The sequence below is a fragment of the Mus caroli genome, unplaced genomic scaffold (genome assembly GCF_978045245.1).
Source record: "Mus caroli unplaced genomic scaffold, Mus_caroli_1 scaffold_4, whole genome shotgun sequence".
Taxonomy (NCBI): Eukaryota; Metazoa; Chordata; class Mammalia; order Rodentia; family Muridae; genus Mus; species Mus caroli.
Window position 1 is genome coordinate 83,571,104 of NW_028227259.1, and position 26,870 is coordinate 83,597,973.

At 41.9% G+C, this 26,870-nt stretch overlaps 1 protein-coding gene across 30 annotated transcripts in view; it reads left to right on the top strand.

Moving 5' to 3' along the window:
• The first annotated feature begins 9,982 nt into the window (after positions 1 to 9,982).
• Positions 9,983 to 26,870, top strand: part of Adgrl3 (adhesion G protein-coupled receptor L3) — a 778,447-nt gene continuing 761,559 nt past the window's right edge. For 10 of the 30 annotated variants that reach the window (XM_085836793.1, XM_029477367.2, XM_029477369.2 and 7 more), the window contains exon 1: positions 9,984 to 10,596. The gene's annotated coding sequence lies outside the window, so the exon portion shown is untranslated. Of the gene's footprint in view, positions 10,597 to 10,674; positions 11,067 to 11,104; positions 11,435 to 26,870 lie in introns of those variants that run through there. The other 20 variants (XM_029477381.2, XM_021162045.3, XM_029477374.2 and 17 more) reach the window with 5 other exon arrangements.

Here is a 26,870-nt window from a genome sequence, read left to right on the forward strand (position 1 = left end):
AACTATCCCCCCTAGTTCAGGGTTGTCATTGTCTAAAAATTCCATGTCAGTGGCTCTTTCTATGGAACCTATTATGCTTGGGGGGAATTGAAAATTTTTATTTCCAAGGTTTTTGGACCTTTCAATGACAGTCCTTTACTAGAGAGTAAGAAGGGTAACTGGATCCTTCCTATAGATTCTAACTACTTGCCTCTGTATTTGTCAGTCAACTGCAGGTCTTCTCCTGAAAATGGCTTCATGTGGCACTAAAGATTATAGACTGGAGAAGGTTAACTGAAGGAACAGCTCTATCTTGGCACCTACTGCTACACTCTTCATCCATGATTCCAGGAGACTTTTGGGCCATGCTTCTACTTTGTGGTTACCCACAAAGTTTACCGAATTCATAACTTGGTCTGTAAGTATTTGTACTCTTCATGCAAGGAATGAAGTTTGTTCATGTAGCCCAGAAAAATATCTATGCACTTGTGTCTTCTATATTACAGAAATTTTTTTTCATACATTTCTAGGCATTAAAAGTCTAAAATCACAGTATCTGAATGTTAGAGTTCTAAACAGACATGCGCGCGCACACACACACACACACACACACACACACACACACACCATGATTTTATCATTTTAAATTATGTAACATGTGTATGGGGTGGGTGAGTAAGTGGGAAGAGAGACAGAGAGAGAGACAGAGAGAGAGACAGAGACAGAGAGAGAAGAGAGAGAGACGGAGAGAGAGAGAGAGAGAGAGGAGAGAGAGACAGAGACAGAGAGAGAGAGAGAGAGAGAGAGAGAGAGAGAGAGAGAGAGAGAGAGAGAGAGAGAGAGAGAACATAAGTGGAAATACCCACAAAGGCCACAGGGAACAAGAGTTACAGGTAGTTGTTAACTGCTTGATATTGGGTTCAAGGTCCTTGGCAAGCACAGTGAACATTCTTAACTGTTTAGCCATCTCTTCTTTCTAAGGATCATTTTCAGGATTTCTGGAGTCCAGTTTTTAATAGCACATTTTTGAGGGATCCACATTCATTATCTAATTATCTCTTAAAGTGTCAGATAGGGGGTTGGAATGTATTCTATAGATTTTTGAGGGGAAAATTTTAGTCCTCTGAAGATAGTTTCTGAGTTTCTTCATATTTGTGTTTTATTGATATTCTCTGCCCTGCATTGTCTGAAGACTTGTGGGGTAAAAATCTATCTGCTAAACATAACTTGGTTGCCCAGGACTGGCGCAAACATCCATGGCCAAAGAATATGACTGAAGAGTTTGCCCAAAGTTATTTCATATAATTATTCTCTTAACCAAGTGTAGGAACTATTCTCAGAGAAACAAAAGTAATTAGTGTTTGGAAGTAATGTTGATGTCTGTTGTAATTGCAAATGTGAGAGTTGGGAAATACTAGGACAGAAGAATGAGTGTTTGACAAAGAAGAAAATACTCTATTTCCTTCCTTTATAGGCTTTTGCCAGTTGATCAAACATATTTATTAGCAGAGTACAAGTTACCTAGCCATTGTAAGTCTAGAACATAGTAAGAATGACATTTTGGGGTGGGGTGGGGGGCTTCTATATTCCTCGAATCTGGAGTCCAGACTCTGTGGTGTGATGTTTGTAAAAGTAAAGGTTTATATGGTCCACTTGACAGGATCTAGAATCACCCAGAAAGCAAGCTTGAGCATGTATGCTCCAAAGACTCTAGACTGGATTAGTTGATGCCTGTTAAATTTGCACCTAGGGAAGGTGTGGACTGCCCTGTTCCAGGAGCTAGACAGCAGCATCAATTCTCACTGACAAGCTGCTTTATATACCTGCTCCTGTTTTCCTTCCTCCCTCTCTCCTTTCCTTCCTTCCTTCCTTCCTTCCTTCCTTCCTTCCTTCCTTCCTTCCTTCCTTCCTTCCTTCCTTCCTTCCTCATGATGCCGATGTCAGGTATTTTATTATAGCAATGAGAAAGCAGCTAATGCAGCAAGTTAACTGTGTTTTTTGTGAGGCCTGAATGCTACAAAATGATGCTCTAGCTCAGACATTTATACTTAGTGACTGTATGCATACTGTATGGAATGTAGTCTGGAGTTATGAAAGGTAATTTAATTGTGGGATCTAAAACAAAGTAGCTGGGAAAGTTACAGAGAAAACTAAGCTTGCATGTGCTTTCATGGTCCTCTAGAGTTGGCAAGACATTACGCAGATAATACTTGAAAACTGATAAGAAAAAATTCAGGGAGATTTATTTATGGGAAAGGGGAAAAGTAAGTATGTGGAAAAAATTACCACTTAATCAAGATAATCTGTCTTAAAATGGGGAGCTCTGAAAAGTTCCCTGTAATGTTGCATGCCTCTAATCCTAGTCCTTGGTAGATTGAGAAGGATTACCATGAGTTTAAGGCCAGCCTTGGATGCATTTGGACACAGTGTGTTAAAAGAAACATGTAGATCCAGATCTATAGATAAGCTCCCAGGTCTTTAAAACTGCTGAATACATGTCTTCTTTTGAATTGTTAAAAGAGTGATTTACTTGGGAAAAAAAAAAGGATGGAGTAGAGGATGGCAAATAAGCAGGGCAATATAATCTGAGCAATATTTTATAATCTCAAATCATCTCCAATGGGCCTATTCACTCGCTGCTGATCACCTACCTCCATGCTTGTGCTCCCAAATACCAGCAGAAATGCTTCGACTCCCGACAGTCCTTCATCAAATGAGTTCCATGTCTGGATCTCATTTACTTGCTTCTAAAACCAAAAGGTGACTAAGCTCAAACTGGAAACAACATCCACGGACGTTGCCCTCCCTGGCCCAGCAGTTCAACACCACAACCAGTGAATATGAACAGGGAAACCTGAATGAGTGCTTAGTACTTAGCTAAACCATCAGGAGGAGGTAGCTGTGCTGAAGGCCTGATGAAGAAGTGATGTATAAGTGAAGGAGAAGAAAGAGTTAAAGTAGTCTCCAACACTAAGGGAGCTGCAGTAGAAGTTGCCCTCGGAGGGGCTTTCACCCTGCTTTTGTCCATCCCAGCCTTGAACTCATTAGTTCCTGCTAATGAAGATCAGAAAATTGATGCACAGATTATTCAAGGAGCATTCAAAGTTCCTGCATGTACCATTGCAAAGAATGCATGTCTTAAAGGATTTTTGATTGTTGAGAAATTTCTGCAAAATATCTCAGTGTTGGTCATGCTGCTGTGCTCCGAGGTATTGTGAACATGGTAGAAAAGGGAGTCATTGGTTCAACAAAGATAGCTAGAACTGCTTCACTGGATGTTGCTGGGCTGGTCGCCATGTTAACTATAGCAAAACACTAGTGATAGAAATCCCTAGAGAAGAGTCTAGAATGGATGCAATGGGTGGAAGGGAGTGGGTATAAAATGTGGTGGACTATGATTCTGAGAATAGCTCTTGGTCCTTATCAATGCACTGTGACAGGAAGCTCAAGGTAGGTTCCTCACAGGCAACTTCACAGGCATCTCTTGAAATAAATGCCTGAAGAGAAGGCTGGCTGATCACTATATATACCAGTTACATCTCACTCAACAATATATAGCGGATTACTGTTCTTACCACCAATGCCTACATAGATAGAATTTAGTTTGTATTTTTGAGTAAAGAAAGACATTTGTGTATTCTTGATACTGGATGCAAGAGTCATATACCAGTGCTCTGCCTCCACCTTAAATCACTGACACATTTTTACTGTTCTGTTATAGTCCCTGTTGTTACCAGATGAGCTGTTCAAAAGGAGCCTTTCTGTGGAAAGGAGGAAGAACTGTGTATGTTCTTATGGTGAAAGAAGTCTCCAATTTTGCCACTTATGTGCAATAAAATTTCATTTAAAGTTTAAAAAAAAAAAACAAAAACAAAAAGGTCCTACTGTAAGAAAGCTTCTAAAAGGTGATCATTGGATACTTCCCTAGATTAGTTCATTTCTCTCACATGGCAATAAAACATGTTCTGATAAGCCCCAATGGCGTGATCTACAGCTAAGTCTTTATTCTTGTGCACCCCAAATCCTTAGACTTCTCATCATTCACTGCATGCTAGCAGTCTGGCAGCTCTGCAGATGTGATTCCACTCTGATTACCTTGATTTGTCAGTGTGTTTAGGCCTCACAGCATTTAAAATGTAGCTGTCTGCAGATACTTGATTGGATATTAGAGGACTGTCCCTGATGGGGAAAGCTCAGTAATTTGAAACCCTGTAAGTGCTTACATACTTTTGAAGAAGAAGGTCATTTTATATGAAGGAGGTATCATCTCCTGACTGCATTATCTCTTTTCTTGGCTACTAGAAGATTAAAAGGTGTTAAGTCTAGCCAAGGGTGGTGAAGGATATTAACTCATGGGCTGAGAAAGAGCTAAGGACTGAAAGGGTCCTGACTTTCATCTGGACACGGGATAGCCTGGAATACTTCGCATCTCCCATCTGAGGATATAATGAACAGGAAAAGAAGTGTTCAGTTTTAGGGAAAGGTTTTTAAGGCTAGGTGTGCCCTTCCTTCCTTCCTCCCTCCCTCCCTCCCTCCCTCCCTCCCTCCCTCCCTCCCTCCCTCCCTCCCTTCCTTCCTTCCTTCCTTCCTTCCCTCCTTTCCCTCCCTTCCCTCCCTTCCCTCCCTTCCCTCCCTTCCCTCCCTTCCCTCCCTTCCCTTCCTTCCTTTCTTCTTTCTTTCTTTCTCTTTGCATCTACACTGTAGACCTAATCTCCGGAACTGTCCCTGGGAACCAGGACTGTGAAGGTTCTGAGACACTGCTGCTATTGTAAGGTTTTATTGGTGGTGGTGGTGCTTTTGTTGTTTTGATGTTTTTGTTTGTTTGTTTGTTTTGTTTTGTTTTTAATGAGCAAAACTGAAACATGGTAAACCTCCATTGTTTCACATTCTTCTCCAAATGGCAACTTCCTCTCCTAATTGAAACATTTGTTCCAGTGAGAGAGGAGGCTCTTCAACTGAGGTTGAAAACTGGAGGGCTGAACCAGAGATAAACACAAGCTCACATATCTCAGAACAAAAACATTGAAGTTTCTTAGGTATTTGAGGACCCCTACCAAGAGTAAAAACAGCTGAGGGTAGAGCCTGACCAGACCAGGGAGAGAGAGAGAGAGAGAGAGAGAGAGAGAGAGAGAGAGAGAGAGAGAGAGAGAGAGAGAGAGAGAGAGGTTCTGTATAAGCCTGCAAGCTGATGTCTTGTGAGGCTATGCCAGTGCCTGGCAAACACAGAAGTGGATGCTCACAGTCATCTATTGGATGGAACACAGGGCCCGCAGTGAAGGAGCTAGAGAAAGTACCCAAGGAGCTAAAGGAGTCTGCAAGTCTATAGGTGGAACAACAATATGAACTAACCAGTACCCCCAGAGCTCTTGTCTCTAGCTGCATATGTAGCAGAGGATAGCCAAGTCGACCATCAGTGGGAGGAGAGGCCCTTGGTCTTGTAAAGAGCATATGCCCCAGTACAGGGGAATGCCAGGACAAGGAAGCAGGAGTGGGTGATTTGGTGAGCAGGGCAGGGGTGGGGGAAGATATAGGGGATTTTCAGAGAGGAAACTAGGAAAGGGGATAGCATTTGAAATGTAAATGAAGAATATTCTAAATCCCCCCATTAAAAAAAAAAGCATGCAAACTGCTTAGGGAGCTCCAGGGTTCCATGTCGAGGTGGGCTTTCCAGTGATACAGTTGCTTTGGACTCACCCCAGCTCCTTCCCTAAGTAAACTCTTGTGCACACTCCTGTCAGAAACCTTAGATAAAAACTCATGGAGTCACCAAAGTGGATACTGTTGCAGTTCTTACTTTATTCTATCAGTGGGCTCCCTTTTTCAGTGAGTAGATGTGTGTGTGTGTGTGTGTGTGTGTGTGTGTGTGTGTGTGTGTGTTTTGTCTCCCCAAGAAATTTTTTCTCACATATTTTTCATCTTGTACATTTTTGTACGTTGCATTTTCGTTGGCAGAAACTATTTACTAATGTTCGACTATTTCTATCTATTCTGCACACCCAATTTTTCAATGTTTTAAATGAGATTGGAATCTCATGAATGATGTTCAACACTTTATTGTACTTACTGATTTGCAAAGAATCCTTGGGTCAGGAAAGTTTAAAGGTTATTATGATATTTTAACATTTTCTTTTCCCAATTAATTAGTATTCTGAGTTTTAAAATTTTAATTTCTTTCCATCTGGCTACTATTGATTTGCTTCAGATTAAATATCAGGTGAGCCAACTCTTTCTAGTATCCTGGAGTAAACAACTCAAAAACACCATGGAAGTATTCCCGGAGTTACTTTGTATCGAGGGTCTGTACTTCTAAGTAATCTGCTTTTGTCTTTTCTCCCACATGAAGAAGTCCAGTATAATTGGGTAGGTGAAAATGCACAGAACTTCGTTTGCTCTCATAGAGGACTCACCTGAGAATATATCAGCAAGAATCAGATTTCCTACCTGGAGTGAGAGGTTTAATCAAACATAGAAGACTAGACTCATCATATCAAAAGTGACTTGAAAATACAGAGGTTGAGTTTAAAATATGGATAACTTCTGGAAACAGTGCAATTTGGCGCACAGCTAAACTACACGTGCGATCAATACTCCTACTTGCACTGTGTTTAAAAAAAAACATAAGCTGTTTTTCCTACCTTTTCCCTTTGCTCCCATCACTAAGTAGGATCTTTGAAATTCTTTATTTTTGGTCCATGTCCACATTGGCTAGCTAAGGAGTCTATAAGCAAAAACGTTACTTATAGACTCCTTAGCTATAGCTATAAATTATTTATATTTGTCTTCCTGCTGCCATCACTAATAGTATGTAATATCTTTGATTTACTTCATACCTTATACACTTAAAAATATTCTTCTATTATTTTTCTAAATAAATCCACTAAGCATATGGTAAATAGGAACTGAGTTGTTTCCATCTTGCTTCCTTTACAACTAAGAGTCTCTTGTCACAGTTTGCTAGTCTAGTCTTGGTGAAGCCCTTGTTTAAGTCACAAGTGAGTCCAGATGTCAATTTGTATTTACATACCCAAGGGAGCTTATAAGTGTCCTGTATTAAGGGACTAAAAGCAGCCATACTTGAGCCTATGAAAATCGTACTTGGTCAGAACTCAGCCATTAAATCTCTTTGACTTTCTATTCCCCCCACTCCCAAATGAATTACTAGATACACAAAGAGCATATACTATATAGTATATTCTTTCCCAATGTAGCTTGAAATTTACCTTTAAGAGAGCTCCTATAATCTGAGAAGATATAGTGACATGCAGCTAATTATTTGAAAAGAGACCAAAATAAGCAAGGCAACATAGGGACTGTGGTAGAGGTACCATCATAGTGCTGTGTGAGCTAGTTAGCTGCTTAGTCACATTTTCGTTCTCCGTGACAGCATGCCTATAAAAGTAACCTCATGAGCAGGAACGTTCATTTTGGCTTACAGTTTTGGAGGCCTCAGTCTAATTGTCTTTGTCGTTTTGATATTTATGATACAAAACAATACCTCTGATTGTATACAAAACAAAGCTGTTCACCTCAGTGACTGGGAAATAGCATTCAGAGTACCTGGTGGGCAGGTAGAAGGTTCCATCTTCAAGGTTCTAACATCCTTAGAGCAAGCCAACCCCTTAAAAAGTCTACTACCCCACAAAATCATCAGGAGCTGGGGACCAGCCTTTAACATAAAGACTTTTGGTGGATACTTTGGATCCAAATGGTAGCAGAGAAGACAATGGCTATGGTGTGTGTAACATATATCATATGTTACAAAGGTTTTTTCTCACCTTGGGATAGTTAGGAAAAGGGTTCTTTAGAAAATCCGGCATGTGAGTTGAGCTTTGAAGAATGAACGAAATTCATGCTTGTGTCAGGGATGATCAGATAATTATGATGATGGTTAGGTTTACAGATCTGCTGGGGTTGTAGTTAACACCTTGCAAATTCCCACAGGCCATGAGATCATTATGACACTATACCGCCTCACTATACAGCCTCATTCAACTTGGGAGACCTGAATAGGAACGTGATGTACCTGTTGGGTTCATACAATAAATCTTAGTCACTAGACTATGCTTATATAGAAACTAGGTCCACAGTCCTTGAAGCGATAAAATGTTATAGGAGAGAAAGGGGGGGGGAGGAAAGAAGGAAGGAAGAAAGAAGGAAGGAAGGAAGGAAGGAAGGAAGGAAGGAAGGAAGGAAGGAAGGGAGACATTTTTTAACAATTTCATTTACAAAAGCATCCCAAAGAGGTACAATTAATTAACGAAGGTCACGTGAGCAAACTTTATCACAGCAGAAGGCATGGAGATAGAACCAAGACCGTTTTCTATATCCTTCATGGTAATTTTTATTGTTGTGAAATCAAAATCATTGAGTCTCTAGGTCCTATTTTTTCGTAGAAAGGTGTGCTTTCAATTTTGCAATGAACTTGTACATTGAGGTAAGTTTCAAGAAACATAAAATGGACCCAAAGCAGGCAATGCTTTAGAAGTCAGCACCCGAATAAAGAACACGTGGAGTAATCTGCACCTGAAAAAAAAAAAAAAAGACACTGGCAGAACTCCCAGCCTGGTACCTCATTCACCTACAGAAGAGTGGGGGAGGAGAACGGGAGGGAGGCAGGGAGAGTGAGGAGATTGAGTGGAGAGAGAGGGGGTGGTGGAGATGAGTGGAAAGGAAGAGCGGAGAAGAGAGAGAGAGAGAGAGAGAGAGAGAGAGAGAGAGAGAGAGAGAGAGAGAGAGAGAGAGAGAGAGAGAGAGAGAGAGAGAGAGAGAGAGAGATGCTCCTATCCTGGAGAGAGATACCCTTTGTCTGACAAACCCTGCAAGGGAAGCCTCCCTTAGCCGCTCCACGGTTCCCACCTCCAAGATTCTGCGGAGCGGCTAGGTGGAGCCCGCGCCCGCGGAGCCCTCGCGGACTCCAGATCCGGGTTTTGCCGGCCGCCCCTTTCCCGGCCTGGAGCCCCCCTCCCCGGTCCTGGGAGCTCTCTCGCCCGTCACCCCGCCAGAGGCTCACTCCGGCCTCGGCTGCGTTGGCCGCTGCGCTCACGCTGCCTGTCTGCGGGCGCGACCGCCCCCTCCGCCCGCTCGGCCCGCAGCGCTCGCTCCAGTTCCCAGGAGCTGGGATGCAGATGGCACGGCCGGGCCGGGAGGGCGACGCCGCCACCGCTGCTGCTGCCGCCGCCGCCGCCGCCGCCGCTGCTGGCATCTCGCGGACTGCGCGCTGCCTCCGCTCCCGCAGCTGCTGCTGCTGCTGCTGCTGCCGCCACCGCCTGTGACTCGCCCCCCTCCCCTTTCTTTCTTCTCGCTCTCTCTTTTATTTATTTATTTTTTTCGTTGGCCTCAGTCTTCTTCCTCCGGGTGTGCGCGCGCGGGCTGCACCGTGTGCTGGGGCAGGAGCTCGCCCCTGTGTGTGCGCGCGAGGGGAAGAGCGTGTGCGTGTCTGGAGGGCGCCCCGAGCCTCACTGGCTCCGGTGGGGGAGTCCAGAAGAGAAAAAAATAAAATAAAATAAAATTTAAAAAAGAGGACCGAAGCCGGCGGCCGAGGAGGAGGTTGGCGGTGACGGCGTCGGCTCAGAGCCCGGGCTGGGCGATGAAGCTCCCGCATGCCCGAAGCTACCCGGCCGGGCCGGCGAGCTGATAGGCGACCACCGGAGCTCGGGGCTCGCCCCCCGCGGCAGGCACGCAACCCTCGGCGACCCGGCGCCCGCTCTGCCCGCGCGTCCACGCCGTGCACCAGGCAAGGAGTTTGCGCGGCTCGCGCCTGGGCTCTCGGAGCGGGTTGCGGGCGGCAGAGCGGACCCTCTGCTGCCGGAGCACCTCGGGGGCAGCAGGAGGAGGACGGCGAGGAGGACTGGGCGGAGAAGCCACTACTGGTCCTCGCCGCTGCCCCTACCTATCCCCTCCCTCCCGCTCGGAGGCGGAAAGGGGAGGACGAGGAAGAAGAAGAAAAAGAAAGAGAAGGGGGGTGGGGTGGGAGAACTGGATATAAAGATCGGCTGCGGGGGGGGGGATGGTGGAAGATTTTTGGTCTCCTCAGCAGCGGCTTTTCTTGCGGCGGCGGCGGCGGCGGCGGCTGCAGGAGGAGGGAAAGCAGCTCTGGCTATGACTGCCGCATGTTAATAGCTCCCGCTTGGGTCCACCGGCTGCAGCGAGAGACACAGCCTGACTCCGAAGTTGTGCAACTGTGCCCTGAGAGAGACATTTGAACCCTCCTTCTCTTTGCTCCGCTTTTGCCCCCCTGGGGCGTGTGAAGCGAGGAAACGTAAAGGAAGACTAGCATTGGCTTTCCCGGCTTCCCCTTTCTCCATGGCTGTGTAGAAGAAGAAAGGAAAAGAGACACTTTTTGTTGTTTCTTTGACTGGGGTCTCCACCCTCCTGTGGTCTCTGCGGTTTGATCAGTCGTTGCTTGGTGTGACTGGGGTGTCTACAGTGGGACAGGTCCATCTTTTTTCTGTTTTCTTTTTCTTTCTTTCTTCTTCTTTTTTTTTCTTCTTCTTTTTTTTTTTTTCTTTTTGTGTGTGTGTGCCCCGGGGCTCAATGGATGGATTGTGGAAAACTGCACCGGGTTGCAGGTTGTTGAGCAACTGATGGGACCATCTCAGGGACCGGCGGTTACGAAAGGTAATTTATTCTTTGCACTCTTCATAATTGTGGTCGCCCTGGTCGGGCGCAGGCGGCGGCATCCGATGGGCTGGCAACCGAGGGGGTGCGGGGTTCACGTACATTCACCCTTCCACTCACACATTCGCCTTCGCACACTCGCCCTCATGCGCACACTCATCTGATCGTGATGCGGGGCGGGAAGGGAGCCTCCTGGCTGGTGGGCGCTGGGGTTTGGCATGGGTTCGAGATTTTATCAGCTACTGGGCGATCAGGTGCCAGAGGGAGATATAGAGGAGAAGAGAACCAGCGCACTGTCAGTCGCACACGCCGGGTGACAAGAACGAATCCCACCCCGCGCATTTTCCCTGCCCTGTCACCCCAATGCCGTCCTTTAGTAGGGGCAGAAAGCAGCCAAGGGGGCGCCTTTTCTCCGCTAGGCTGGAGCAACACTGGACGTGGGAACGGGTTGGAGGACGAACAGGGACCGGGTGAGGAGCACAGTTCGGGGGTGATGGCGAATGTGTGGTGGTGAGCCTGGTTGATCCTACCTAGACGCTTGCCTTGGAGCATCCAAGGTGGCTGAGATTGCCCAGGTCGCGCCCCTGAGAAGTGGAATCGGGTTGCTTCCAAACATCTCTCCTGAGTGTCTCCCAGCCGGGCAGTTTGATTTCGACCTGAGTGCCTAGGCTTTGTTGAGCGATTTAGCTGGAGAAAGCTGGTCACTTTCGTGAGTGTCACGGGGTTGAGCTGTGCCAGGAGTGAGCACCCAGTGTAGAGAGGATGTTCAATGGGTCGGGCGTCCGCGGCGCCAGGGTGCGGTGGGCAGAGCAGTGGTGGCCCTGGTGGCGGGTTACAGGTAGGCGAGCTGGCACCTGGGTGCTTCTCTTGGGAGATGGGCAGTCTCTGGGCTCAAGTGGAGTGCGAGGACCAGCACTCCACAGCCTCTGGTTCTAGCCCAGAGGAGACTGCTGGGCATGCGGGATATCCAGCACTGCAGCCCTGTGTTTGGAAGGGTAGCTGACCAGTGGTCGGCGTGCGTGGTATCTGTGTGTCTAGGATCCTGCGCGCTTAGGGTGGCGGGCAGACCTGTGCAGGGATAGGAGAGCTGAAGCTACTTCGGTCAAGCTTGTTCATAGAAATCGCTTGGGATCTGCTTAGCTGGAAAAGCTGGTTTGAGAAGGCCCAGAGGGCCCCCGGTGGGGTTGCGAGGAAGCCTGGCGGCAGGTTCCCTCTCCCCTAGAGATGCGTGCAATGTTTGGAGTTGCTGGTGCAGCGCTCCACCGTATCCCAGATTTGCCTTGATTAGACCTGCTAGAACAGTCTCCTCTCGCAGATTTGCGGTAATCAAGTGTAGCCTCCACAGAATCCTTGGTCTCCGGAATGATCTGGCCACATTCCTCGCCCGAATAGAAACGTGTGTTGCTTTTATCGATAGCCAGTGAGAGAGCAGTTGGGAGAACCGGAGGCTTGGGAGCCACCTCCCGAGTGTCTCCTCCCTGAGGCTCCCATGGCCCCTGCCTGCAGTAGTTAGAGAACATTGTAAACAACAGTGTAAGCATCTTTGCAACTGTCTCCCTCAGAGCCGAACCTGCTGGTGGCTGTTGTGTTTACTTTCCTGGGTGGTTTACTCATTAGGAAGTGTAAGGCTGCTTGCACCTCTGATTTTACATCCTTGCAGCCAGCTGCCGGGGAAATGAGGAGACACATAGACTCTGGCAGGAAGGGAAAAAAAATGCCTTCTGTGTTTTGCTCCGAAGTAAATAGGAGGTCTGCTAATTTTAGAGTCATATGGTCTGTCTTCGCTAGTTAGAGAATGGTGTGGTTCTGCAAGGAACCACTATAGTGATTTTTTTTTTTATGCATTTGGACAATCAGCTGCATTTGTCTATGCGATAACAGAGGTCAGGCAGCTCCCTAATTCATTTTTCAGTCTATAATGTACCAAGTGATCAGCAGTTCTCGCGCCCAATTTACCTGTATGCACATTACACGTAGAATTGCCCGTCGTTTTCCAGCCTCACGCAAAAGAGGATACCAGATCATTTGTGTAGGAAACAGGAGGATGTTTATGCTGAATTTCCTGTTAGCTTCCAGTTCTGTTCTGTTCTGTTTTTGCTTTGTGTTTTTCTCCCTTTAAGTAGTGAAGGGACGGGTAACAGATGTACAGAGATAAACACTTCTTAATAAACTCATGCTTGAAAGATTAACTCTTTTTTTTTTGAAATGCAATAAGTAAAATACATTGCACTACTGAGTTGTCTATTACTTCTGACTACTTTGATGTCTGTGCAAAATGGCTAGGTTCTAGTTTACTTAAAAAAAAAAAAAACACCTTAATTTAAGAATAAGTTTTAAAGGTTCTGACCACAAAGGACAAGTACAGTACAATGAATTATTCACTCATGCCTAATTTTGATTAAATTATATTTTCTGAGACATTTATAGGAGATAAAGATATTTATAGAAGACAGTATATGTGACCATGACCATTATAAAACCACTTAGATTTATGACCCCCCCCCCCAGAATCTTGATTCCTATGTTTTTTTTTTCCTTCTGAGACTTTCTTGGGGTGGGGGGCTGTTGTGTGAAAGTTTCTTTATGTGAAACCATGTCTGAGGATTGTAGACTACTTCCTCACCACTTTTGGCAGCTCTCAAGGCAGTGATGTACAGTCTTTCTCCTAGAATATCCCATCAGATCTGTTCTGTTTCCTAGCTGCGTGTGTTTCGTTTCCTAGCAGTCATACATTCCACAGGTCCTGATGTCATTAGGCCTGCCTCTGTCAACCGGTTGCGCTGTCTTTAACCAAAGGTGAATATGTCAAGAGCATTTGCATGCCATTCCTTGGTACTTGTCTCTCACTAAATAATCAGTAATCTGTTCCTTTGGAGTGTTCGGCAGACTGGGCTCCTTCTCCTTACCCAGGGAAGAGGCAGGATGAGTACCAAGGTTTAAGTGAACGATTGAATTTCTTGAAATGGAGATGCTGGGCTGCATCAGGCATCCCTGGTCAGAGGAGTGATAAGCCAGCCTGTGATTTATCAGCTTGGAAAATGCTTTTGATGTCTCAGTTTCGGTAGCTTAGTACGAAGATTACGCTTCACACAGAGGGCCCTGCTTAAAAATATGAATGAAAGGTCATTCTGAAATCATTTCCTTAATAATATTCTCCTTGCAGTTTTCAGAGCCCGCCTCCCACACCCCTTGAAGGAATTGTGGCCAGTGTGGGACTTACTGGCTCCAGCTGCTGGGTCTGGCATTGATTCTAGTATTCAGCAACAGGCAACATTTTTATGGACTTGATTCATAAGAGCGATAGCTTAGAAATCCTAAGTAGTAGATTAAAAATGATTCGAGGATCACCGAGACTAAACTCTAGTCAAATTATAATGCAAAAGTGAGTTCTTTTACAGTTTTGATACCGGCCACTTTACAGTTTGGTTGGAACTCTTCAAAAGGGCTGCCAAATGCAAAGGACAGTTCCTGTCCAAAGGAGAGCATTCTGCTTCAGGAATCAGCAAAGAAACCTAAGTGGGATTTTGGTATTTAGGATCATGCACAGAGTTTGAGAAAAACTGAGATGGACTGAGTGGTCGTTGCTAAGAGCGGCAGAGAGGAGAGGCAGCTCAGATTTTCCTATGGCTCACAAATGACTCTTTTGCCTTTGATTCCTTACATTGGCATCACATTCAAAATACCCACTTGCTCACTTAGGATAGGCTGAAGATGCATTGTAACTTACCCTTGGTTTGCCTGTTAGGCCTGGAATAGGCTTCAATTTTTGTTGCACTTCATTCCTGTCTTTTTATTGTGTGCAAGTTCATTTACTTAAAGAATGCCTGGGTTTATAATGAGACAAAAAGTAATCAAACATAGAGGCATTCTGGTATTTTTTTTTTGTTTATTTGTTTGTTATCTCAGGCATACACATGTTCACATTTACATGAGTGCATGCACGTAGTTGTGGAGATTTTTCATTCTTACAGAGTAAACTCCAGCATTGCATTCATTGTGAACTTGATGCTGATGTTCATATACATTTGAGAAACTGGTGTGAACTTGTTTCTAGATAAAACTAGTGATTTCTTATGCTCTGCAGCCCCCCTTCCACCTCAGAATGTGCTTAATAATTCTCCTGACTTGGGAATTAATAAATTTAATTTTACTTCATAAGTAACCTAAGTGTAACGTTTTGTTTAGAATTGTGAAAGGTACTCATCTATTGATAAACACAAAATGTAAAAACATATCATATACTGTCTTACTCTGAAGTAACTGAACTTCATTTATGGGGGGGGGTGAAGTTCTGTCTATATTTCATCGTGGCACAGTACTTTAGGCATTTTCTTTCTTTTTTTCCCCCCTGTGGTAGAAGTTGAGCCTAGTGCTTTGACTGTGCCAGCCAGGCAAGTACCCTACCACTGGGCTACATTCCCATCCCCCAGAGCGTATAAATATTAATAGATAAAGAAATGATTCATGTCTTGATGTGTCCTATTGACATTTTAAAAAGAAATTTAATGCTAATGTTAATGAACATCTTCTTAAGAGTAAGCAAGGACCAATGACGTTAAAATTCTGGCCAATGTTATTCAAATGTTTAAGTGGAATTGCGGTAATGGCAATGCATTTCATATTGAAAACTGTGTTTGTGATGGAGAGATAAATCATGTGGCTGACAGCACCTGTCTTGTGAGATTTGCAGGTCAGTTGTTGTATAGAGCTGAGAATGTTCTTAAACCAGTACTCACTATGTGTGTTTCTGGGAACTCAAGGGCTGTGAGACCCCTTCACAGATCTGCCACGTGAAAAAACAAACTTAATAATCACCCTTCCATGTTGTTTGCCTTTCTTCTCTTTTCAAACCCGTACACTTGAGATTTCCAGAAGAAAATCATGGTGGATCATGATGTCCTCTGTTCTGTTGGTGTGTGACACATGCACATGTGGTTTTCTGCCTTTTATGAAACTTCCGGCTTACTAATGCATAAACATTATATTAGGGAGATCTCACAGATTAGGATGATCTCAGATAGTAGACACAAAAAAACACTTTATGCCATTCCTCTTAAAGAATACAAAGAAAAGAGTATAAGGAAATCCAATGACCTCTCAAACTTTCTCTGGATCTGCCTCCTTCAAATATAAATGTCACTCATGTGACCATCCCAGGGAACATCTTGAAGTGTGATCAAGTATAGTTCAAGCTTCAAAATCAGAAGCAGGCTGGAGACACTTGGCATTTTAATTATTGTTTTCTTCATCAAGTTCTGCAGAGAACTTGATGTTTAATGTTTTGGTCCTCACACAGATCTCCAGTAAGACCTGCTAACTGGCATTTGGTTGGATGCAGAGGAGCCAAGAGAAAAAAATTAAATCTATTTATGAGGTATAGATCTTTCATCTAGAAAGACAGAATGGTATAGAGGTAAAAGATAACCACATGACTGCCTAGGTTTTGAGATTCTATTTGATTGCGCTGTATCTCAGTTTCCTACTTCTTTCTGATGGGGTTGGGAGTTGGATCAAATTCAGAGACTGTTGTGAAAACATAACAGGCAAATAAATATACGGAAAGACTAGAAAACAGTTTCTGGAACCCAATAATAATAAATAGTCAAAGACTGCTGTCTTGATTGCTATCATCACCATCATTATCATCATCATTACTATTGGACCTCCCAAGAGACCTAGGACTTAATCAATTCCCTGTGTGATTCAGATATGCAGTCATGTTTCACTACTTCAGAGTATGCATTAAAATCTCTACTACATGTTAAACTTTCATGAAAAAGATGATCCTTATTTTATTCTTGTAGCTTTCAACTCATGGAGAGTTGAGGGCAATTTTTTTTAAAAGGAAAATAGAAGACTTTTGTCAATTTGAGCTAAGGTTGAAGTTGGGTGGTGTGAACACTCAATTAAAACGATTTTCAAAGACCCTAATTGAATATTTATGCATATTGGGAATTATTAGGGAGGAAATCACTTTTTCTGAAGTGATATCAAGAAGAGTCACTACACACTTAATCTGTTAATCACTACCTAAGCACCACAACAGGCCATTTCAGTGAAAAGAATCCGTGGGGTAATTATATCCTGTGGTTCAGTCTGTATATGAGTGGCTGAAATGCCAAACTAATGGTGAAAGAAGCTTTGCATACAAATTAGCTTAACTAGGTGCTAAAGTTTAGCAGAACTCTAGTCCTTGTGAATCAAAGTTTTTGGACGAATTTTAAAACGTTAAGGGTATATGTACAGACTTACATATTTTCTGCGTGTTTTCCATGGATCTCTGTAAGTTTGGAATCAGGCCTATCACTGGGAATATCCTCAACACTTGGGTTGAGGTTTTCACAGTTTCATAGAAACGAACTCATACTGCTAGATAGGCAGAGCTAAAAACTGTTTTTGTATGAGCTGTTCAGATTTGGCCTTTGGAATGGAGACATCTGATGATGCTCTCCATCATCCACAGGTCTGCCTCCACCGTGTCTGCCTCAGGGGAAAAAAAAGCGTAGTAAATCCACACTGCTCGTTGGGCAAGAAAAATAAGAAGTCAATAGAAAAGTATCCACTCTCTGCTTAAGGGAGCGTTTGAGTCATGGTACCTGATATTACAGTCACAGTGTTATGAGAAATGTCCTTGAGTACAATCATTCAGAAAACTTAGCTAAATCAAATATCATTTACTTAATTGAAGAGTTCTTGATGAGCTATGAAAATCAATAGCATTTTATTAAGCAGTTAAGAAATGTTTGGGACCTAGAGTTTGTCTTTCTTCTTTTTCTTTCTCCCATCTCGTCTTTGTTAACCATTTAAATATCTGTTGCTGAGTGCCTCGTATTCAACTGAAAATGCTAAGTTCTCCTATTAATTCCTCACCAAAAATAATCCTGTCAGGGAAAAATAAAGTCTTTTTGACTCTGGCTGAAGACTGATTTTAAATCATGAAAATAACCATTTAACTTAAGACATTTCATGTTAAACAGCAGAGCTTCTTTTCCTAGGGTGTCAACAGCTCTTTAAGCATTAAGTGCTTCAGTGTTGTAACCAAATCAAGTCATCATCCACTTCCAAAATTTACAGATTTCCATGCCTTTGAAAGATTTATAACCCCAAAATACAAGTACTCAAAAGATTGCTGTACATGAATTATGCAAAGGAAACCTTACAATTCAGAACCCAAAAATTGCCTTAAAGACTAGAAGTATTGAAAGGCTTATAAATAAGTTTAGAATTGAGAATGAACATCTGTATTCCAGTGACAGTTGCCAATATGAGTCAGTCTCTCTCCCTCTCCCTTTCTCTTTCTCCCCATCCTTCCTTCTTTCTCTCCTTCCTTCCTTCCTTCCTTCCTTCCTTCCTTCCTTCCTTCCTTCCTTCCTTCCTTCCTTCCTTCCTCCCTCCCTCCCTCCCTCCCTCCCTCCCTCCCTCCCTCCCTCCCTCCTTCCCTCCCTCCCTCCCTCTCTCCCTCCCTTTCTTCCTTTCTCTCTTACCTGTGACTCTTTCTTCTACTTGTCTAGTTTGTATGTAAAGAAGAGGAATCTATAAGGTAGAATTTGAGAAAAATAACAACAGCAACATCAAAGGCTGGGATGTTAAACAGCTGACTTGCTAAGATGCAGCACACTTAAGTGCTTGAAAGTATGACTCAAGAAAATAAAAGCCAAGTTAAAAAACAAAACAAAACAAAACACCCCCCTCCACAGCCCCTTCTGTTTGATCAGCCTGTGTTGCTGTTTATGCATCCCGCAGAGGCAGAGTGTGTTACTATTCAAGGCAGCCCCCAGTGGCTCACAGTAGCCTGAGCCTATAAGAATGGGAGTGAGACTCAGCCCAGTTTTTGATGTTATGCTCGGGTGGGTAACTTGAATACTAAAATGCATTCCATTGACAGCTGACCCTGTGAGAGGGTTTTCAACAGTCTCCTGTTTTGTTTTGGTTTGGTTTCATTCTCCCTTCCTTTCCTCAAAGCCCTTCCAAATAAAGACTTTTGCTTGAGAGGAAATGGGCCTCACTGATGGTCATCTTTCTGCATGAGATTTGATTTCTGGCAGGCAAGGGAGGTCTCAGCTAATTCACATAAGCATTTTCTTACCTTCAAATTTTAAGTGTTCTTGATTTGTCAGAGGCTAATGGGTGTTGTTTGAACCTTGACTCGGAATACTGATCATGACTTCAAGGAATGGACAAAGAACCTATTGAGAAATAGTTTTGGTTAACACAAGGCCTGTGCATATTCATTGCTTTTCCTCTTTATAGTGGCTTTAAACTTCAATAGACATTTTCTAGGGACTTTTCATTCTATTAAATATAGTTGTCTATGGGAGAGAACTGAAGCATATATTTCCCTTAAGAACAATACATAGTCTTTAGTCATAGTTTAGAAAAAAAGTTTCAGCTAAATATCATTATCAAATTCAACAACTTTCTCCATGGCAATGAAGTATTTATCAGTCATTCTGAAACAATGAAATTTTTATAATAATATCTCAATCGTCATGTTTAGTTATATTCAACTTCCAAAGTTCATGAAATACTACATTTATTACTTTTTTTTCTTTTAGTTGCAAAGAAACTTCAAGTTAGCTTTAGGTTGAAATGAGTAATTTATTGGGAGGTTACTGTGATTTGAGATACAACTTTTGGGGAAAGGAAGGAGGTTTACCACAATCAGTACATTTTAGAATATTCTCTGGCCCTAGGCCGGAAGTCATTTGTAAGCCCCTAACTGTATCTCCACAGGCCCTCTACTGTGATGCCTAGAAGCTTTGATTTCTGCCACAGGTAAAATTAGATACTTAGCTTTTATAGATGTTTTCTGTAGCTTGAGTATCTTTAAATAAAAATCCCCATGTCTGAACCACTCTCTCTTTTTAAAACTCAAAACTTACTAAACTGCCACAAAAGAAACAATGGTAGAAGTTCATCATCTGACATCAAATGCAAGGCCATGTATGAAAAATACACATTCAGACAATGTGGCTAGGGTGCCTCAGAAGCATGTGTGAATTTCCTGTTTATACTTGGATATCGTTTCAGGATTCCTCACTATATGCATGCAGATGTTAAACAAACAACAAGCAAATATTCAAAAGGCAGAGCAGGTCTGTCCACACCTGTGAGCCAGCAAAGCAGAGTGAGTAAGGATGTTCCATTTCCTCTATGGATGGAAAGATAATGAACTCAGAGGGATGGCTCAATTGAGACCATGTGATTTCCCACAGAATAAAGAAAAGCAGTTCATATCATCTAAATGTTCACTATAGGGACCAGCTGTTAGCTAACAACAAACCAGCATTGGGAAACTGGCTAGGAAAACCATGAATTGTCTGTAAGTAGTCAGAGTCACCTTGTATATCCATGCTGTACCCGGAGAAGCCAATAAGATCATGCAAATCATGGGTTAGAAATTTCCATCTTTTGTTCAGAAACACCTGCTGTTGCTGAAACTGTATCACAGGTCATCCAGGTTCTGCACTATGTGAAAACCCATTAAACACTGAAAAATGTCCCTTACAGAAGAATTGTGGTCTTGTTTTTTCATTCAGTGGTAGAATTGCTATGGAGTCCAAAGGGCAAACTGAACTCAGGTTTGTTCAGAATGCTGGCTTCCTCTTGTATATTGTTAACATTGCAGAGAACAGTGGTGTTCTTACAGGCTTTAAGGAGATTATAGAGGCACGGAGTACACCCATGTGAACAGAGCTTCCCAGATGTCTCATCAGGCAGTACGTACTCGGGATAGAATTAACTCATGTTTGAGTTCTACGAGGCAAGTCAGAATATCTTTACAGAAAGGAACAGATAGTGATGCCTGACTCGAGATGGCATGGGAGAAACAGCTATCCTAACAGAAATTGCACCAACAAAATTATGCTTGGCGAATAAACAAAGCACAAAATAAATGCAAACAAACAAAAGAAGGACCAGTATGCCTTTATGGGAATGTATCTGTCCATCTGTTTGAGCAGTTACATTGGCTAGTACATTCATGGCAGGCTTCAGATGGAAGTACATGTTTATTCGAGGAAACCTTCTGTTTAGAGACAGACTCTTCAAATGTATAGCAAATATGGGATGTTTCAAATCATTGAAGCTAAATAACTTCATCTTCATGCAATGGCCCAAAAGAAATTTTACTTAAGTATATCTAATACTAAGGTTTTGAAATGGCAGATATCTAATCTATTTCCATTATGTTATCATCAGAGCCTGAGGTAAGGTGGTACTCTAACGTGTTGCTTAGATGAGTGTAGGTTTATTGATGATGTTCCTGTATGTTTATGAATATGTGTAGATGGGTGGGCCTATCTGTGTGTGAATGTAATGTGTGATGATATGTGAGTTTTTGTGTACTAGCTGTGTGGAGGAGCCATGAGTAGAGGACATATGAAAACATTAAACTCCCTAGAAATGAAGTTATAATTGATTGTGGACCACCTCGTGGGTTCTGGGAACCAAATCCTGATCCTAGGAGAGCAATAAGCTTGCTTAACTGCTGAGTCTTCTCTCTAGCCCCCATCTTGTTTTTGTGATCCTGAGATACTGTCTCATTGTGAACCCAGAGCATGCTAATATGGCTAGACTAGCTGGCTGGTGAATCTTTAATATCCCCTGGTCTCTCTCTCCTCAGTGGTGACATTACAGGCTCATAGCCACCTGTGGCAAACACTTTGGAGATGGAGCAATCCACCTAGATTTTAGTGCTTTTCTTTTTAACTTCATAGTTCAGGTTGGCCTTGAACTCTTCGTTCTCTGGCCTCAGTATCCCTATTCTAGGCATATGCCACCATGGATAGGTTGTGTTTTATTTTGCTGTTTTCTTTATTTAAATTAGAATGCTATGCTATTTTTATTTGTATTTTTTAGTATCAACAGTGTAACTAGTAACACATGGAGACAATTGTGGAGCAATCTTAAAGGTTAATAGAAGTTTAATTAGAAGAACTCCCTTGAATAGCAACTTGCCTTATTGCTATAGGTCCCTAAAGAAGAAAGACCATTAGAAATCACTATGCTATCAACAAAGTGTTTGGTGACTTGATGGTATTAAGGAAACTTTGCAAGCATTTCCTTTTTTGGTGCATTTGATTAAATGTGTGATCTTATCTTGGTGAAACAGCCTGCTGGGCTGCAGACAGTAGTATTGAGAAATGAAATTTGCTCAGAGCCTCTGAGCAGACATTTATTCAATGAGACCTTTCTTGAATAGGAGCTGGCAATGAGAGAGGTATAGTGTGCCTATGTGTCTCCTTACGTGTGTTTTCGTCCTTGCATTTAGGGGCTGTTGAGACAGAGCAACACTAAATGTAATGGGAGATGAAGGCGCCAGGTTTATAAATGAGGTGTTAGCCCACTTTATTATAAGTGGATGTCATTCTCTGAAAGGTTACAGGGTGAGTAGCAGAGGGCACTCCTTGCTCTTCTTTAAGGATGTTAGTGTGCAGAGAAGTGTGCATTATTGTCTCTTGGGCTTACTTGATGCTTTTAAGGTGTGTCTCATTGAGTCTCAGTAATTCTGAATTTCGAATCTCGTCTATTCATCCTCACGGTATTTATTGCGTGTTTTGATAATCATATTTAAATTATATTTTGTGACTACAGAACATTCTCAACTTTGAGCATTGGTAACAAAATATTAAGGTGGAAATCACTTAATATGTTAATATTACTTGTCTTGGTTAGGGTTATAGTTACTGTGATGAAACATCATGACTAAAATAAATTTTGGAGGAAAAGCCTTGCACTTCCTTCCACATCATTGTTCCTCATTGGATGAATTCAGGACTGTAACTCATGCATTGGCAAGAATTAAAAGGCAGGAGCTGATGCAGCGCCCATGGAGGAATGTTGCTTACTGACTTGTTCCTCATGGCTTTTCAGCCTGCTTTCTTAAAAAACACTGGACCATGAGTCCAGGAATGGTCCAACCCAAAATGGACTGGGCCTTCCCACATCAACTAAGTTAGGAAACTGCCCTTGCCTGTAGCCCATGCTTTGAGGTATATTCACAATTGGCTTTCCTCTCAGATGACTCTAGCTTGTGTCAAGTTGACATGAATGGGCCAGCACACTCCTTATTCACTAAACTCACAGAGTTGCTTTGAGCTTGCAATTTTATATCAGTTGCCTACTTTTGTCTTCACTGTATATATCAATGGGACTGAGATTAGAGCATACACACACTTATCAATTTTCCTCCATCTTCTTTAAGTGACAGTAATTTTTAAAGCATTATTTTTTATACGAGTGTAGATGTATTTATTTGTATACTAACACACTAACATTCATATTAGCTGCCTCTTTTATTTTGGCTGGGGTAAATCATGTCACATGGATATGTTAACTTAGAAATTTTTGGTTGATTCTCCAGTTCTGCTGCTGAGATTCCCTGCATGACGTCAGAGAGCACATCATTGTCCCTGACTTTTCCTGTGTGTGAATGTACCCTGTGTCAGAGGTTCTCTGAGTGTTCTTTCTTTAGAATTTCTTTGTCTTACTTGTCCTTAGCAATTATTAATTCTTTACTAGGAAACATAATGATTTTTACCTTTTTTGTAATTTTCAGCAGTTACTGAGTTACATATTTACCAGGATGTAAAATTCAGGGAGAGTCCCTCCTTAATAAAGAAGGGGATTTCCCATATATTTTAATAGTTGAGTAGGACTGTTGATTATATCTTTTAACTACTGGGACCTTTCTGAATAGGCCTCTTATCTCCTCAGTTCTTGGAAGCTGTTATTTTGTGAAACTCAAGTTTTTCCAAACTGTCAGTGGAACACCAAATTGATCATTTGATGCATCTTTGAAAACTCAAGTACGAAAAATCAAAGTAAATGACCAATAAGCATATTTCGAGTAATTGATATTTATATATTAAGGAACAGAGAGTTCAGAGAGGTAGAAAAATAAAGCATTATGGTTTGCATTTAGTTAACATTAACATGAGTATTGTTAGACATGGGTGTGGTTGGAGATCTTTTAGTAGAAATGTAGAAAGAAAATTTGATGGGTTCTTCAGTGGTTATGTGCACATTTCTTTAATTTATGCACTGATACCAAGACTTCCTAAATTTGCTTTTGTTACTTCTGAGTGTGTGAGTATGAGTGTGTGGTGTGTGAGAATGTGTGACCTTACATGAATTGTGTGTGAGTATGTGAGAATGAGTGTGAATGTGTGTGAGTAAGTTTGAGTGTATGTGGGTGTGCTTGTGTATGTGTGTGTGTGTTTGTGTGTGTGTGTGTAGAGAGAGGGGGGAAGAGAGAGAGAGAGAAAGAGAGACAGAGAGAGTCAGAGAGACACAAAGAGAGACAGAGAGAGACTAATAGTATTATTTTAAATACCTGTTGTGAACACATGCATTTCAGTGTTAGTTCCAGGAGACAGCAGAACTTGTTTTACCTTGCTTCTGTGTGTTCTGCAGCAGAACATATTTAGGAGACAGATTACAACGGTTGATAAATAAATGATTCTATAACTGCATGACTGTTCTCTGTGGACTTATACAAATCAAACAAAAATGGAAGCAGTTATTGAAGTTTCTGTGGCAAGATAAATTTAAGTGACGTTGAAAACTGCTGTATTTTTGTATGTTAGATATCTTTAAATATTGAGCTATTCATAGCTGAAGACACTGTCCCAACATGGCCAGTGTGCAGCTTGCCTGCACTGAAGAAGTCTTTCTACTTGCATTTCTCTGATTAAGGCACAATATTAGCATCATGGTGCTGTGTTCCAGTGATTATAGGAGCTTCTGTCTGTCCCTTCTTTAGATGGCACATTGGCTAGTGACACCTTCCTTTAAAATGTCTAGAATGTGACGGAAAGTGTTGAAGGCTCATTTGAGTAGAATTCCCTTGGTGGTTGAGTTGGGACATTTCTTGGGGATAGAGACTTGCCTCAAATGTATAAGGACTTGGATTCTATTCTTAGCATGCCTATGTGCAGGACTGCAAACACACACACACACACACACACACACACACACACACACAAATTAGACTATCCTTGCTTTCAGGTTACATATTCAAAAAATAAACAAGCACCACCCCATTTATTGAAAAGATTTTAAAGCAATTTTCCACTACATCCTCCTTGAAGAGCGAATGTATAATATTACATATGGAACTTGGATAGTTGAAAAAGAAAAATGGATTATATATCCTTTTGGAATAGTTTGCATTAAATGTGACATAATGAAGGTATTATGTAAAAATATTATGGATTCTAATAAGTGTCTCTCACAGTCTTGCTATTTCTTTGTTGTACTAGTAACTGAATGTTGTGAGTCACACATGTCATCCCAGAAGTCCCAATGTAGAAGAAGCAGAGCCAGGTGTTAGTTCATGGCCAGCCTTGGCTATTAGAAATATGATGTTCCAATGTTTCTCTTACCTACTTTAAGGGTTTTTTTTTTAATCAATAAATCACTTTAGCATTTGGTATTGCTTCTTATGTCAGCTTTCCTTACATTATTTTTAAGTAGTAAATACATTTAATATACAAGACTTCCGGCCTATAGGAGTAGTCTTCCAATTTTAACAATTCTTTTAGAGAACAAAAGTATATACACTGAATACTGAACACTTAATACTAGTCTTTTTTTTTCTTCACATGACTGAATTTATTTACATAAAATGCTAAATTGTAAATTTTCAGTATTAAATTGTATTTAAGCTCTAGAGAAGTTGAGTGATCATTTTTGAAAGTGAACATATGCATCCAGTAAAATATAAAATACAGTGATTAAAATGTCTCTCTGAATGAATATGGAAGAGAACAGAGCTTTAGAAATTGGAAAAGCACAGTTTCAAATTTTACGCTGTGAAAAATGACAACTGATGGCTTAATTTCCTCATCTATTAAGATAGGTGTAAAATATATTTATTTTCATAGGTATAACAAGTATGAAATGAGCTAGTGTACACAGTATAAGCTCAAAACTAGAACATTATTTGTTGGAATTTTTAATTTGTCATGTTTTGCTGAAGGTGATTTCTTTTCCTTAGTATACGTCTAGATTTTTCTGCTATTCCCCAAAGGAGATTTTCAGTAAAATTAGCATGATCATTCATTTCTTTATTTATTCCAGACTTCTTTTTTTTTTTTTAAAGATTTATTTATTTATTATATGTAAGTACACTGTAGCTGTCTTCAGACATTCCAGAAGAGGGTGCCAGATCTCGTTGCGGATGGTTGTGAGTCACCATGTGGTTGCTGGGATTTGAACTCTGGACCTTCGGAAGAGCAGTCGGGTGCTCTTACCCACTGAGCCATCTCACCAGCCCCTTATTCCAGACTTCTACAGGATGCTAGGGATATAGAACATAGCAGATGTGAAAGATCCTTTAACTTTATGAGATTTTCAAAGTAATGGATAATATTAGATATTAAACAGTATATTGGGTACTGTTTGCTTTGGTTTTTTTTTTAATATATATTTTTTTTTAACTCAAGTCATTGGTCACTGGAAGTCCAGCATGCCCTAAGTATTTAGATACAGTGTTGGATCTTGTCTAAGGTAGGGAGTAGATGATTTTCTCAAGGCAGGTAAAAGGCTAAGCATATATCAATATCAGTCCAGGGAATATGCTACTTTAGATATTGTTGTCACAAAGGCACACCACAGATATAAAGTGTACCAGTGGAGGAGCATGATGGGGAAGGGAAGAAAGCAGCACGATTAGGATTTGGCTGGATGGGCCTCACATCTGACATTTTCATCTCATGGTGTGCTGGTGAGTTTGTGTCAGCTTTATACAAACAAGTGTCACCTGGGAAGAGGAAACCTCAACTGAGGAATTGTTTCCAGTGGGAGCACTTGCTTCATTGATGATTGATGTGGGAGGGCCCAACCTACTGCAGACAATGCCCCCTCTAAGCAAGTGGTCCTGGGTTTCATGAGGAATCAGTAAGCAGCAATCCCTTCTGGTTTTTTGCCTGTCTGAATTCCTGCCTGGACTTTCTTCAGTGATGGCTTGTTACTTGGGAATCTAAAATGAAATTGACCCGATTCCTCCCCAAGTTGATTTTGATCAGTGCTAAGCATAGAGAATGTCCCAGTATAAATCTGCTGAATTTTAGAATCTCATTTAAAGTACTTGCTCCAACCAGTCATCAAACACTCTGTTTGAGATGAAGATGTGTACAAATCCTAAAAGCCAGGTGTTATATTTTAACCTTCTGGATGTATATCTGTGTGATTCATGGTTGAGAAAGAGACCTTTCTCCAAAAGCTTGGTTTGTGCTCAGCCTCCTCTAAGTTTCCCTTCTCTTTCTAGG